This window comes from Carettochelys insculpta, chromosome 3, assembly GCF_033958435.1.
Source record: "Carettochelys insculpta isolate YL-2023 chromosome 3, ASM3395843v1, whole genome shotgun sequence".
Lineage (NCBI taxonomy): Eukaryota > Metazoa > Chordata > Testudines > Carettochelyidae > Carettochelys > Carettochelys insculpta.
Genome location: NC_134139.1, coordinates 122027109 through 122042798, shown reverse-complemented (window position 1 = coordinate 122042798; position 15690 = coordinate 122027109). Strand labels below are relative to the sequence as shown.

Genomic DNA, 15690 nt, shown 5'->3' with positions numbered 1-15690 from the left:
AATATTTTGCGACTGCACATTGAATGGATGTTTTCAGAGAACTATCCACAGCGATTCCAAGGTCTCTTTCTTGAGTGGTAACAGCTAAATTTGACCCATCACTATATATGTATAGTTGGGATTTTGTTTTTCCAATGTGATTTACTTTGAATTAATCAACACCGAGTTTCATCTGTCATTTTGTTGTCCAGCCACCTGGTTTTGAGATGTCCTTTTGTAGCTCTTTACAGGCTGCCTGGAACGTAACTATTTTGATTAGTTTTTTTGTCACCTGCAAATTTTTGTTCCCTCGCTGTTTATATAATATATGGAGATTAACATCTCATGGTGCTGGCAGGGATATTGGTAGGTCATTGAGTCCAATCCCCTGCCCTCATGGCAGGACCAAACACCATCCCTGACAGTTTTTTTTAAATATCTACTTGACCCAGACCCCCAAAATGGTCTCTTTAAGGACTGAGCTCACAGCCCTTGGTTTAGCAGGCCAGTACTCAACTCACTGAGCTACCCCTCCCCTTCCCACTTTTTTGGTAGGGCCATGCACCATCTTCTTATTTAATCTATTTACCCCAAATCCCTAAATGCCCCCCCTTTTTTCTAAAGGATTTATGAATATGCTGAGCAACCCTGGTCCCAGTACAGGCCCTTGCAGGACATCATTACCTCTCTCCATTCTGAAACCTGATAATTTATTCCTATCCATCCTGAACTGTGGATATTAGAAATTAACACAGAATTCCAGTGCCAAATAGAGGTAAAATAGCCTCTCCACTCCTGCGTGAGATTTTCCTGTTTATGCAGCCAAGGACCGTATGAGCCCTTGTGGCCATAGTGTCGCACTGGGACCTCATGGTTCAGTTGATTAGCCTCCCCATCCCCAGATCTTTTCCAGAGTCACTGCTTCCATGGAAAGACTCCCTGTCTTGTAAGCATGGCCAATATTCTTTATTCTTGCATGATACTTTTACATTTAGGTGCATTTAAAAGCATATCGTCTGCTTGTGCCAAGCTTACCAAATGATCCTGATCACTCTGTATTGTTGACCAATTCTCTCCATTATTTACAATTCCACAGTTTTTGTGTCCTTTGTAAATATTCACTGATTATTTTGTTTTCTTGCAGGTCATTAATAAAATTGTAAAATAGTGAATTGCGAGTCTCTGTGAAGACACACCCATTTTAGGGATGATTGTCTGTTTACAATGCTGGGTTGAGACCAGTTATCCATGTGTGTTAAGTTCTTTTCATACCACTCTATGTTTTTAATTCAAATGTCATGAAGTACCAAGTCAGATGCCTTCCAGAAGTCTAAGTATGTGACATCAACTCTATTTCAACTCTATCTCATAAAAATCAAGTTAGCTTTACAGAACTGATTTTTCATAACCCGATTGGGTTAATTATTTTATTTATCATATTACAGTCCTTGAGTTCTTTATTCAAGTCACAGATCAGCCCCTCAATTATCTTGCTCTGGTTAAATGACAGGCTAACTAGTCTGTAATTACCTAGCACATCCCAGTTAGCCTTTTTAAATATTGGCTTAATATTCTCTTTCTTCCAGTTTTCTGGAACTTTCCTATTGTTCCAAGATTGATTAAAAATCAACATTAATGATCCACCATTAATGCCAACCTCTTTAGCCAGCTCTTTTATAATTCTTGGGAGTTATCCAGACATGGTGATTTTAAATAAAGTCTGACCATCTAGCCAGCTTCTATCCACCTTATAGTCCATTCTTCCAGGCCAACCTTCCTTAATATGCCAGCAGAAATACTATAGGAGATGGTATTAAAAGCTTTGCTAAAGTCAAGGTATATCACATCCATCACCTTCTCCATAGCTACAGATTCAGTTATCTCATTATAAAAGGCAATCATGACTGACGTATGTTTGCCAAATCCCTGGTAACTGTTCCTGATCACCTTCCTCTCCTCCTAGGCCGTGTCTACACTAGCCAAAAACTTTGAAATGGCTATGCAAATGGCCATTTTGAAGTTTACTAATGAAGCACTGAAATACATATTCAGCGCCTCATTAGCATGCGGACGGCTGCGGCACTTCGAAATTGACCCCACCTACTTCGAAGTCCCCTTGTTCCTATGAGCAGATGGGAATAAGGGGACTTCGGAGTAGGCAGGGTCCTTTCAAAAAGGAGCCCCTTCTGGATGAGCCATGCAGTGGCGAGCCGCATCAATTTCGAAGTGCCGCAGCCACCCGCATGCTAATGAGGTGCTGAATATGTATTTCAGCGCTTCATTAGTAAACTTCGAAATGGCCATTTGCATGGCCATTTCAAAGTTTTGGCCTAGTGTAGACGTAGCCCTAGTGTTCCTTCTATTTCCTTATCAGTTTCCTACAATTCCTAGATACTGATTTGTATTCATTAATACTAATTTCCTTTTTCTTCCGGACTCCAAAACAGTGTGTAGAAGCGCAGCCCCTGGGGGATCTCCTGGAAGGAAATTTTCAGGAAGAAGGGGTTTCCAGAAGGAGGATTTCCTTCTGGGAGATCCCCCAGGGGCCATGCTTCTACATGCTGTTTTGGAGTCTGGAAGAACTTCTTCAAGTGACCGTATGCTAATGTGGCACCGTAAATTTACATCTGTGCCTCATTGGCATTTTCCAGGCCACTTATTAGCATGCTGCTTTTGGAACAAGTAGCGTGTGTAGAAATGGCCTCTGTGATACTATATTGATTCCACCTTTTCCTCTATAATCCAGGACTGTTTGGTTTTATTTTAACCAATACTGTCTTTTTAATTCATTTTGGTTTTTTAGGTATCAGGCCAGATCTGAACAGGTGGATCTGCCCCAAGAAAGCTCGTCACCTAACAAATTATTTTGTCAGTCTTTAAAGCGCTACATGATTGTTGGGTTGTTTTGTCAGAATACACACTAACACGGCTACCTGTCTGTTACTAAACAATTTCCAGTTATTCTTTGCATTTTTCTCAAGAAATTTTTCCTCCGAGCTCATATGGCTCACAATTGTTTATGGCTTTGTGAAACCAAGCTTTTAAAAGCACCAAACACTACATCACCGGTCTGGACTTCAATCAGTTTACACATTATAAATGTAATTAAGATATGATCATTTCCCATTAATTTTCATTCTGTAGTCAGTTCCTCTTTATCTGTCAAGACAAGGTATACTATAGAATTCCCCCAGGGTGGATGCAACACTTTTCTAATTAGGAAAATCTTACCAGTAATATTTAGAAATTCCAAAGAAGCGAACTGTTATAAAGAGAGGCTTATCACCTAGGCTATGTCTACATTTGCCCCCTTCTTCGAAAGGGGCATGGTAATCAGGGCAATGGGACATTACTAATGAAGTGCTGCGATGCACATGCAGCACTTCGTTAGGCAAATTCTCCCTCCTGGCAACTTCTAAGTGTCAAACTTCAAATGTCAGCATACCATGCCTTTTGGGGAGTAAATGCATTTCAAAGTAGTGCGGGCACTTCGAAGTGCCTGTGGTTACATGGCATGCCGCCATTTCAAAGTCTGTCACTTTGAAGTTGCCGCAGGGGAGAATTTGCCTAATGAAGTGCTGCATATGCATCGCAGCACTTCATTAATAATCTCCCATCACCCTAATTACCATGCCCCCTTCAAAGAAAGGGGGCAAGTGTAAACGTAGCCCTCGTGTATATGGCACCTAACATTTCTACATAAAATATTGTATGTGTAAGAGTCTGAATGAAACTCACCCAATGAATCTAGTATCATTTTTGAGGACTGAGTGAGGCAGTGGGGACAGGTAAAATGATTAGGTTGTATGGAGTCCTCCACTCCATGAAATTTAGAATCCATTACTGAAAGGGTAGTTGAGTTTTCGCTGCTTACCAGCTGTCAGTCACCAGCAGGGCAGTGAGTGCTTGGCTTAATGTCAATTCCTCTTACAGTACATTGTTTTCTCTGGCATAAACTTCCAAGCCAATGGGTCACTGACGATTTGATGTAGGACTATCATTTCACAGCTCAGGTTGTTACTCTGTAATTTAGTCTGATTAGATACAGTTTTAAGCATTTTTTATTATTATTTTCATCTGGCATTTGTGGGGCAGAAATATCTGACAAGTCTATAGCACAAAACTACTCTGAGCCTGCATAGAACCACAAATAACATGGCAAAAAATAATAACCACAGGACTGTGCACAAAATATTTAAATGTCGTCTCTTTTTCTTCTCTTTTAGAAATGTGTAATTAGATAGCGCTCTTGCCTTTGTTTCTTCAAGGGATTTTCTTACACTGCTATATCTTTATCCAGTCCTTAGACCCCTCAGTGAATTCCTAAGTTGATGAAAATGGCTATGTATATGCTACAAGATAATATCAATTTTAGGTCTTGTAGCCTGATTTTACCAAGTGCCTGTCTTCACTGTAAATTCTGTTAGCTCAATTTATGGAGCACTAAAATCGACATAATATTGATATCACAATATAATAGTAACACGACCGGTGTAGCATTGAGTTCGAACTTAAAATTCCAAGTGAAGGGTAGTCAGACAGCGCCATGCCTTTAAATCAAATTCATTAGCCTCCAGACATATCCTGTATGTGCCCCACTGTTCTCCTCTCTGGTCTCTTCCATCTCCACTGCTCTCAGACGCGGAGGAATTAGGCAACAGGAAGACTGTTTCATTTCGGCACCTGGAAGCCCGTGGCTCTAGGGTCATGAGAGGCTGAAAAATCTTCTTTCTTTTTGTTTGCTAGTAGCACAGCTGTGGGGTGTGTGGTTCACTGTCTACCTCTGGTACCTGCCTATTTTTGTGTACTGCCTGGTACCAGCTGCTGCCCCCCTGCACCATGTGGCAGATAGGCTGTGGGTGATGGTCGTGCTTGTCTGATAGAAACTTCTTTTCATCCATTGACATGTTGTCCCTCTCCCCACATTCCCTCCCTTCCCCCCCCCCGAGAGGTGCCACGCATTCTGGAACTTTCCCTCACACACATCATGTGGCAGCTAGTCTGCAGGTGGAGGTCCTGCTTGGACAAGAAACTTCTCTTTACTCATTTACATTTTGTCCTCACCCCACATCCCCTCCTTTCCCTCCCCCAGGAGGCACCACACAGTCTGGAATTTTCCTGCACCCAGCCGCATCATGTGGCTTGACCCCAAATCCATAAAAGGATGTGCTGCGCAAGGTGTCAGGCAGCTTGCGTGCAGTGAGGGTCCTGTAGCTGGCCAGGATAAGTCACCCTCATCAGTCACAATTTTTGGGCAATGGAGGAAAATACTTTGTCACTAGTGTGGCTGTTCTCTGAGAGGAAATTTTTGGATGTACTTTAGCCCAAGGCCAAGGAGCTGGCTGTAGCTGAGGGGTCTTTTAGCCACCCAGGGGAAGTCTCACTCAGCAGTCACAATTTTCAGTGCCAGCTGTAGTAGGGGGTCTTTCAGACACCCAGGGGAAGTCTTCCTTGGCAGTTATGATTTTTGGGCGCTGGCTGTAGCCAGGGGTCTTTTAGATGCTCCAAGCCATAACTGTTTCAATGAAGGCAATGTAGTAGCCATACATTTACCTCTCGAAGTAAGGCTTGCAGCGAGGAATATTCTTGTTCTGAGGGTCTGTTTTGGCAGGTCTAAACCTGGCTGTAGTTTGGGGTCTTTAAGCTGCCCAGTGGAATTCTCTCTCAGAGGACACAATTGTCAGGGCTGGCTATATTCTGGGGTCTTTTAGCCTCTCCGAGCTGTAACTGTTTCAATGATTCATTGCAGTTTTAGTGTAGCACCCCTGTCTACTTAAACATATTCTTCTTCTGAGGGTCTTCTTTTACAGGAGGCCTAAATCCAGACTGAGGTCCAAACCTAGATCCAAACCTGTGCATGCTATTAATAGGAGCAGGTGGTGGGTCTCCCTGGGAAGTCATGATTTTTGGGGCTGGCTGTAGCCAAGGGTCTGTTAGCTGCCCCAAGCCATAACTGTTTCAGGTGATTCATTGCATTTTCAGTGTAGCACCTGTGTCTACTGAACCATATTCTTCTTCTGAGGGTCTTTTTTGCCAGGAGGGCTAAATCTAGATCCAAGCCTGCAAAGATCCAGTGCTTTTTCTTCCTGTTTTCAAAATCCTATCAAGTGGGACAGGTTTACTACCCCTTCCCTCCCCTTAACTATAAAAAGCACATCTCTTATAAAGGCCCCTGTCTGAAAAAAGGGGCATTTGTTCAACACAGCAGGGGAAAAAGAGGAACGAAATGTGGGAAGAAGTAGTCAGATACCCACATCTACTTGTGGGGCACTTTTTCTCATGCTGCACCAGTGAAAATAGCCAGAATGCTACAGGGCTCAGGGAACTGTGGGATAGGTTCTCACAATGCACTGTTGCAGCACTTGATTTAAGGTACTTGTGTGTGGCAGTAATAAGTTGATTTTATGGGGGGGGGGGCATGTGGGAAGGCGACAATGCTCAAAATATAATGGATAAACCCCAGCATTAATAAATAGATTTTTATAAACTCAGTTTTAGTTCATAGTGTAGATGCAGCCATAGTTCTCTGCAAAACACAAGGAAGTGATGGCTATCAAATATCGAGAAATTTTACTCCATCGTTGCCCTTTTACTCAGACTAGCTCTCCCTGTGTTTTCAATGGGAGTTTTAGCTAAATATGGTCGAAGGGTTTCATATACCTCCACAGAGCCAAATTCTGATTCAATACAGATGCTCCAGCATTCAATTCACACTATGTTGGGTCTTCAAGATGGGGTTTATTAAACACTAGATGTGTGTGAAATTTTAAAAGAAACATTTTGTTGTTCATTCTAACTAGGATTCTTAAATCATCTGTCTGTCCTTTTAACTATGATCTAGCTAATAATCTCTGTCTGAGGACATGCTGATTAACTCACATGCTGTATATAACATGCTCGGAGCTGGGCCTTCGCAGAAATATTATCTTGCCTGAACTTGCAGCCACGCATTCTTGTATTATGATGTCCTTCAAACTGTTATGCTGAGACAGGCTGGACTAGGTCAGTGTGTAAAAGATATCTAAGGCATGGCTTGGCATTGTAAGAAATGGAGCCAGTGACTCAGTAGCTGATACTGTTCTTTCTCAGTGGATATTAACTCCTTTGATCCCAGAGGAAGCAATTTAAGTACAAGCTGAATTCACACATGAAAAAAGTGCAGTTTAAGTGTCAACACTTTGGAGACCCTTGCCAAGGACCATCCCCAGTGGAGAATGGTAATCCATGAGTGGGTGGCACAATCAGAGAGGTCCCACCACAGCAAAGACAAGGAGAGGCAGAGATTGAGACAAGAGCAGCAAAAAATGCCCCACACCCCTCCAACAGGTGCCTGTACCTGCCCCTTTAGCCATAAGACCTGCAACTCCACAGTCACGCTGGTCAGCCATCAACTGACTCACAAATAGGAGGGTAACAAGAAGACATCCTTCTTGTTATCAGGTGACCACAGAAATAGATAAAGGAATGCCCAAGTCAGGGTGAGGACAAAGAATGCTGTTCCATACACTACACTTGATATTTTGACCTCAGAAACTTTATCTCTGGACAGGCAGAAGGTAGAGCTGATTGAAATCCCCCTGCCTCTGGAAAATATTAACTCAGTGGAAAATTCAAATATATTTTGGCCACAAAAAAGCAGTTCCATTTGGAAAAAACACACTGTTCTGTGCCTCATGGAAGTTTCAGTTGGGGTACTCTTCACCAGCTTTCTTCTCTGTTGGCCAGGCTGCCTGGCTGGAGTACATCTTCTCTGGTGCCATCAAAACCCTCCCACCTAATGAGAGGAGGGGGTGAATTGTGGCCACAGTACATCCTGGGACAAAAAGCCTGTCTGGGGAGCCTATCTGACAGAAGATGCAGATATAAAAAATGGAACACCCCACTGAACCTCGGTGGAATATCCCATCCAAGTCTTTGTTTTCAGATAAAATATTCATTTCCAGCTGGAAGCTGATATTGGGGGTGTGATAGAGTCAGAAGAAGGGCCTGGAGAGAGAAGTGAAGTAAATAGCCTGACCCATTTTGGGGCTGACTTGCCAGGAGACTGGAGGAGGTTCAGAAGAGGAACCACAGTTTACCTGTTTAGCTGCCACAGGAACACATAAGCCCCCACCCAATCTCTCTGGTAAAAGTGGGGGGATCCCTAAGAGACCCCACTAAGGGAGAACTTAGATTATTGGGGGCCACACCCAAAGCTAAGTAATAGTAAGGGAGTGGTTCAGGGTCTCTGGGCCAGGACCACAGCCCCTCTTCCTGCTCCCATTTTGGCCTGTCTACTTGGTTATCTAGCCACAAGGCTACTCAGCCACCTGGGACACGGCCAGAGTGGGCTTTCAGCAAAATAATCAAAATTTTCCACAGTAAGGTACTGTTAATTAAAACATGAATTTAGTCAAAACCCAAATTTTCCTTCACTAAGGGCATGTCTACACAGCAAAGGGATTTTGAAATAACAGCCATTATTTTGACATAATATTCCTGGCATCTACACAACCCAACCACTATTTTGAAAAAAAAATTGAAATAGTGTCTGGCTTATTTCAAAGTAAGTAAACCTCACTACACAAGGACTAGCACCTATTTTGAAATAGCTGTTTCAAAGTAGGGTCTGTTAAGACAGGGAATACAGCCTATGTCAAAATAAGCCCTAGCGCATCCAATGGCTCTATTTCAAAATAGCTGTATTGTGTGTAGATGCTGTACTTCAAAACACCTAAGTGCTATTTCAAAATGCATTTTTTGAGTCACAGCATTATTTTCAAATAAGCTATTCTGGAACAGCTCTTCTGGAATAGTTTATTTTGGAAGAACACTGCTATATAGACATACCCTAAGATACACCCAGGCTACATCTACACTAGCCCCAAACTTTGAAATGGCCACTCAAATGGCCATTTCAAAGTTTACTAATGAAGTGGTGAAATGCATATTCAGTGCTTCATTAGCATGCGGGTGGCCGCGGCACTTCGAAATTGATGCGCCTCGCCGCTGCGCGGCTCGTCCTGACGGGGCTCCTTTTCGAAAGTACCCCGCCTACTTCGAAGTCCCCTTATTCCCATCAGCTGAAAAGGAGCCCCGTCGGGAAGAGACACGCGGTGGCGAGGCGCGTCAATTTCGAAGTGCCGTGGCTGCCCGCATGCTAATGAAGCGCTGAATATGCATTTCAGTGCTTCTTTAGTAAACTTCGAAATGGCCATTTGCGTGGCCACTTCGAAGTTTGGGGCTAGTGTAGACATGGCCCCAGAAATGCATTTCTCTTTATCATCTGCATTGTTTACTAGGGACATTATTATACACTTTTAATTCCTACCATACCAGTTGGCAATGGCTACATCTACATGAGAGGCTTTCTTCTGGCAAAACTGAGCTTTTGTTGGGGATAAACCATGGAGTGTCTACATGCAAAATATGCTTTGTTGCTAGTTTGTCAACAACACCCAGCACATTCGTCAGCAGTGTTACACCTCTCCCCGTTCAAGTATAGTTCCTCTCTTGACAGTGTTCTTTCAATAAAATAGCCATGTAGATGCTCTCGGACCCTTTTGTCAACAGACAGGGTTTCCAGTTCACCAGGAAGCCCTGTGTTCAGACCTTTCAGTCAGCAGTTGTTGATCGAGCGGATTGCTCTTTAGATCTGCTTTTATGTGTAGACTCAATCTGTCGACAAAAGTTTGCCCAGAAATCCCTTTGGACAGTGACTTCTGTTGAAAGAAGCTTCTCATGTAGACATAGCCAATCAGTAAACTCTCCACTAAAACTGTACCAACCTCTCCGACATCAACAGCTCCCATTCAGCTGCAATATAGTTGATTTTAAAGAATGGTGTGTTATAAGTGCTTTTGCAAGTGTGTTTGCAAATAAAAGCTGAGTATTGTGGGATGCTGTGATTCTTGAGGCATTTGGGCATGGCTGTAATATAAATGTTTATTGTTAATAATGTATCAGAATTTGTGCAACTTCCAGGTATTTGCAAATATGTTTGTGCTTCTTGAGAGTTCCAAATATTTTAACACAAAGGATTATTAATCAGAAAGTTCATGCCCAAAACAAAATCTTACAATTCTTCAATCATCTAACAGGGAGACAAAAAGGAACATAAGTAGCATAGCTGATCATGAATAGTGAACAGGTACAGTAAGCAGCTTATGCATAGCAGCATACTCCAAATATTTTTCACCCAAACTGTTCATCTAATCTTTACAAATCAGTGAATGAATTCTAAGAACATCAGAATTGACTTGAGGGAAGCACAGTTAAACCTACATCAAGGAAAAACTAAATACAAAAAAGTGTCCTGCACTCTTTTCCTATTTATGCTGGAAACCTTCATTTATTAAACACTGAGACTTACTGGCACATAATGTATTTTTTTTCACCCTCATTATTACTGACTCTTCTACGTCTAGTTAGTCTAGAATATCTTTCTTTCATGGAAATTATTTATTGGAAGAGGTCTCTTTCTATGGATCTTTTTCCTTGTATGTGTGTTCCTTCACAATCCATTTAGTAAAATGTTACTAAAATATTTTAGTGCAGGTGTTACCAGATGATGTTGTTTCATGTGTTCTTACACATTTTTCTCATAGTGTGAGCAAATGTTCAGTCCTAAAATGACATTCTGCATGGTGTTAGTCTTCCCCAGTTTTTGGAATATGCCCAAGCTGAATATCACTGATTTCTCCTCCATTGCAAGACTAACTTGTAAGGCCTCAGATACCTGTTGCTGCTCAGCAAAGAGAAGATACAGTAATGTAATTGACATATTTTCTCTAGTGAAGGATTTTCTTAGCTTTAATATATCCCAAAATGATCTCAAAGTACTGAACAATATTTTAGCTAGGTTTGTGTGATGGACAATGAGCTCAGAAATAATATTAAGGTTGACAAACTGATTACTGGAGATCAAGGTTTTCTTAGCTAGATTGACTAGCAGAAAATTCAATGTAAATTGTAAAAATGGAGAAAATAGAAAAAATAAACCATATGAACCAGCTCATCATGTCGTATAAATCAGTGAATTAAAGCCCAAGAAGTTCCATTAATTTACAGCAGAAGGTTCTCTATCCTGCTGTGTTAATTTTAGTGTCAGATTATTCATTTTCTATGTGTGTTCCTATGTCTATCCTTTTCAGTGCCATCCCTAAGACTGTTACTTTCACTGCAGAAATTTGAAGTGCTAAAGAACTAGTCAAGGATATATTATTGTTCTTGTAGTTTCCTGAAATAGGACATCATATCTTTACTTTTTATTATTATTGTTATTATTATTATTATTATTATTATTATTATTAAGTGGTTGGGTTTACTGTGCATTTGTAGAGCTGGTCTAAAACCCAAGCATCACTTATTCACTCTCTCTTTCCAGACTTTTACCGAGTCCCTTCACTGCATCAGTGCAAACTCTCAGACAGCTGATGAACAATCGAACTGACAGAGTGGAAAAGCAAATGCCTGGTAGGTTTTTTTTGCATAGACAGTGCTACATGGTTTTTAAACTGATAATTTCTCTTCAGCTTCTGACTTTTTGCAAAATTAATGATTTTATGTCTTAAAATATTAAAATCTTCTACCAGGTCTACCATTTTAAGTGTCCTTGCCACAATCTGCCATGATACAAGGACAAATGGTAAAACAAGAAAAAGCTAAACCCCACTTTAGTGCACTTGGTTAAGCTCCGATTGTTTTATATTTGTGCTTTGCATGGGTTCTGTATGGTTTTTTTTAACCTTAATGGGGGAATGTTAGTTCAGAACTGAGTAAAGAAAAGCTGCATGGGTTATTTTTCAGAATATTGGACCATATCTCAGCTGGTATAAACTGATGTAAAGTTATGGCTTCAAGGGGGCTCTGATACTTTATGCCAACAGATGATCTCACCTGGTGTATTTGGAACACTATCAGAGAAAAAAAGAGTGGGTCCCTGTCCACTATGGGAGTTGAGGCGGGCTGGGTGGGCACATACACTTTCACTTTCCCCAGGGGCTGGGTGGCCCAGGAGGGATGGAGGGGAATTTTAGGCTGCGTCTACACGTGCACGCTACTTCGAAGTAGCGGCAGTAACTTCGAAATAGCGCCCGTCACGTCTACACGTGTTGGGCGCTATTTCGAAGTTGAAATCGACGTTAGGCGGCGAGACGTCAAAGTCGCTAACCCCATGAGCGGATGGGAATAGCGCCCTACTTCGACGTTCAACATCGAAGTAGGGACGTGTAGACGATCCGCGTCCCGCAACATCGAAATAGCGGGGTCCTCCATGGCGGCCATCAGCTGGGGGGTTGAGAGATACTCTCTCTCCAGCCCTTGCGGGGCTCTGTGGTCACCGTGGGCAGCAGCCCTTAGCCCAGGGCTTCTGGCTGCTGCTGCTGCAGCTGGGGGTCCGTGCTGCATATACAGGGTCTGCAACTAGTTGTTGGCTCTGTGTATCTTGCACTGTTTAATGAAAGTGTGTCTGGGAGGGGCCCTTTAAGGGAGTGACTTGCTGTTGAGTCCGCCCCGTGACCCTGTCTGCAGCTGTGCCTGGCTCCCTTATTTCGATGTGTGCTACTTTGGCGTGTAGACGTTCCCTCGCTGTGCCTATTTCGATGTTGGGCTGAGCAACGTCGAAGTTGAACATCGACGTTGCCAGCCCTGGAGGACGTGTAGACGTTATTCATCGAAATAGCCTATTTCGATGTCGCAACATCGAAATAAGCTATTTCGAAGTTGGGTGCACGTGTAGACGTAGCCGTAGAGAGCTCACGCCACACTCACCCAAGAAAGCAGGCCTGCTTCCCCACACCAGTCTGTTGAATCTTTCCACAACATGAAGGCAGGGTCCAACCCCCCATCCCCTCCCCACCATCATACGCCAAGCCAGTGATATTCAGCCTTGTTCTCTTCCTAGTCCTGATATCCCGAGCTGGTCTGTAATATGTAAAGTTCAACCCCTTCCAGTCAGAACTCCCTTCCTTCCCACTGAGATGGGGGGATGCCTGTGCAAGTACACAAAACGCATATAGGTTAATACAGACTTGATTTTGATATTATTTATCGATCATTTGCAGCTAGGGATTAGAACTAGGTGATTTTAATTCCAGAATGACAGCACATCAGCAGATAATGTGGCTCAATAAAGTTTGTGTTAAGTGCTGCTTAATAGCGTAAAGGCCTGAGAATGTTCAGAAACTGGTCATTAGAATTGTCCAGATGGGCAGAACTGCTATCTGTGGAGAACAGATATTTATTCCAGTCACACTAATGTACCAGGAACCCTTAGTGTGAACTGGTGGTGGCACCATATACAAAGTGGGGTAGCCATGTTAGTCTGTAGCTTCACAAAAAACAAGCAGTCCTATAGCACCTTAAAGACTAACAAATTCATTTATTAGGCAATGAGCTTTCATGACTAAGACTCACTTCTTCAGATAAGTGAGTTGCTACAAATAAGTAGTTCACATGTGTCTGCCTGCTAGTTCTTGCCTAGATGTTGAGGGTATAATGGATTGTTTTGATTGGGAAGAAATTTTCCCCTGGGTCAGACCTATTGGTTTGTTTGGTTGTCTTGCCTTCCTCTGCATCACAGGTTGCTTACAGTCTTAAACTACTGCAAACAGTGAAATCTCTGTAACATGAAGTCTTTTAAGTATAATTTGAGGATTTCAGTAATTCATCCAAAGATCAGGAGTAAGTGTGTGAGGTTTGGTGGCATGCAGTGTGCAGAAGGTCATTTAATGATCACAGTGGTCTCATCTGATCCTAAAGATCTATGAGTCTACTACCTGTCCCATTGTGAAGGTGGGACTTTGGCACAGCAACGTGTCCACTGAACAGATGAATATATTAGTCTTGCAGATATGGAACCTGTTTTGAATCCACTGTTAACTGTGCTTGGGTTCAACTATCCAGGATATGGTAAATGGAAAATGTTAGAATTTAATTTGGGTCAGATGGGATGCATCCAGGGAGGCACAAGAAATGTCCAGGGATATGAAATTTGATTGCTATTTATGATGAACCTAAAGCAGTTGCTGTAGACAACTATAAGTAGGAAAGCCACCATACCCTCCTTTCCCTAACACAGCCTGGGGATGATTCTTGAATCATGTAAAATGCCTTATTTTGTCTAAATTTAAAATCTTTTCATATTGTTCATGTCCTACAAGTTTAAGTATAATAAGCTCCTGGATATGTGGGTTGTCCAAGAAACTAGCAATGCCAGAAAGGTACTTTTATAGATTCAAGATGAAGAATCTCTGTACTTTCCAAGAATCTCAAAACATTTCTGAGTATTAATTTTAAGCATCAGTCAAAATATATTCTTTGTAATACTGCTGGTGAGGAAAACTTGGATGAAAATATTTTTTTGACAGGAGAATGCAGTTCACTTGAAATCTAAATGCTTTGTGATATTGTGTCAAATTTAGTGACATTTCATTTTGGAGCAAAGGGGGAAAGAATTCTGACAACCTCCAAAATACACTGTATTGATATTCTGGAAGTAAAGCCTTTTGGCTCTTCCTTTCAATAAATTTCCATTTTGAATTTCTTTTTTCTTTTTCTTCTTTTTTTTCCCCAAGAAAAAAAAAAGGTCAAAATCTGAACAAAACATTTGATTTTGTCAAAATATTTTGATTTATCAGAACAATAATTCTAATAATTTCCCCACAAAAAATTGTTTTTGCAGAGAATTTTTAAATGTCCAGATTCTGTTCCCAGTCAGAACCAATGCAAACTTTGACATCCTTTGAGAAGTGGAATTTTCATCCTTCAAACAGTTCTCATTTTAGTAACAAGAATCACCATTTTGATGAGTATCAGAGAGGTAGCCATGTTAGTCCATAGCTTCGAAAACAACAAGAAGTCCTGTGGCACCTTATAGACTAACAGATATTTTGGAACATAAGCTTTCGTGGGCAAAGACCCACTTCATCAGATGCATGAGTAGGGGGATGGTTTCAGGGGGGTATTTAAAGAGTGTGGTCCCAGTAAAAGGGAGGGCCAGAGTGGTCAGCCCTGGGCCAGAGTTGTCAGCTATGGCCCTCCCTTTTACTGGGACCTCACTCTTTAAATAGCCCTCTGAAACCATCCTCCCACTCATGCATCTGATGAAGCGTGTCTTTGCCCATGAAACCTTATGCTCCAAAATATGTTAGTCTATAAGGTGCCACAGGACTTCTTGCTGTTCTCCCACCATTGTGATGATTTTTTAAAGAAAAATAGCAAAAAGGAGCAAAACAGGAAGAAGACAGATTTGAAAATCATGTTCCCACTGCCCTTTTTGTGAACAGACAAAAGTAGTTCTTTGACTTCTTTCTTTTTGTGCAGATATTCTTTATTCTTTTTATGTGATAGTTTCTCCTTTATTTTTAATACAAAAGAATGGTGCCTCCAGTTAAAGCTTAGTCACATTGATTGGACAATGGGTCAGAATGAACTCTTACTGAACTCACAAAAATCTTTTCTTTGATTTCAGTTGAAGCTGGATGAAGCACAGTATAAGGAAACCTGAATTCTCACAGCTTCATAGACCCTGTACAGGATCTCTAAGGGCTAGTCCATTTTCTGCTACGACAGCCTTGTTTCTTATATCATAGTAAATTGTCCAGGTTAGTTTTAAATGTCCCTTGCACTGTGACTTCCATCACTCTTTAAGAGACTTTATTTATAGTTTGGGTTTTTTTCCTGCTTTCTGTGGCTATGTCTGGACTGGTGCATGTACACTCATCCCTCGCT

General features: G+C 41.7%; 1 long non-coding RNA gene across 1 annotated transcript in view; it reads left to right on the top strand.

Annotated features, from left to right (window-relative positions):
- The window catches only part of LOC142010757 (uncharacterized), a 45852-nt gene extending 30364 nt beyond the window's left edge, over window positions 1-15488 (top strand). The window contains exons 2-3 of the long non-coding RNA XR_012644871.1: window positions 11345-11433; window positions 15431-15488. This is a non-coding gene — a long non-coding RNA (uncharacterized LOC142010757). The remainder of the gene's footprint in view (window positions 1-11344; window positions 11434-15430) is intronic.
- Window positions 15489-15690: the final 202 nt, after the last annotated feature.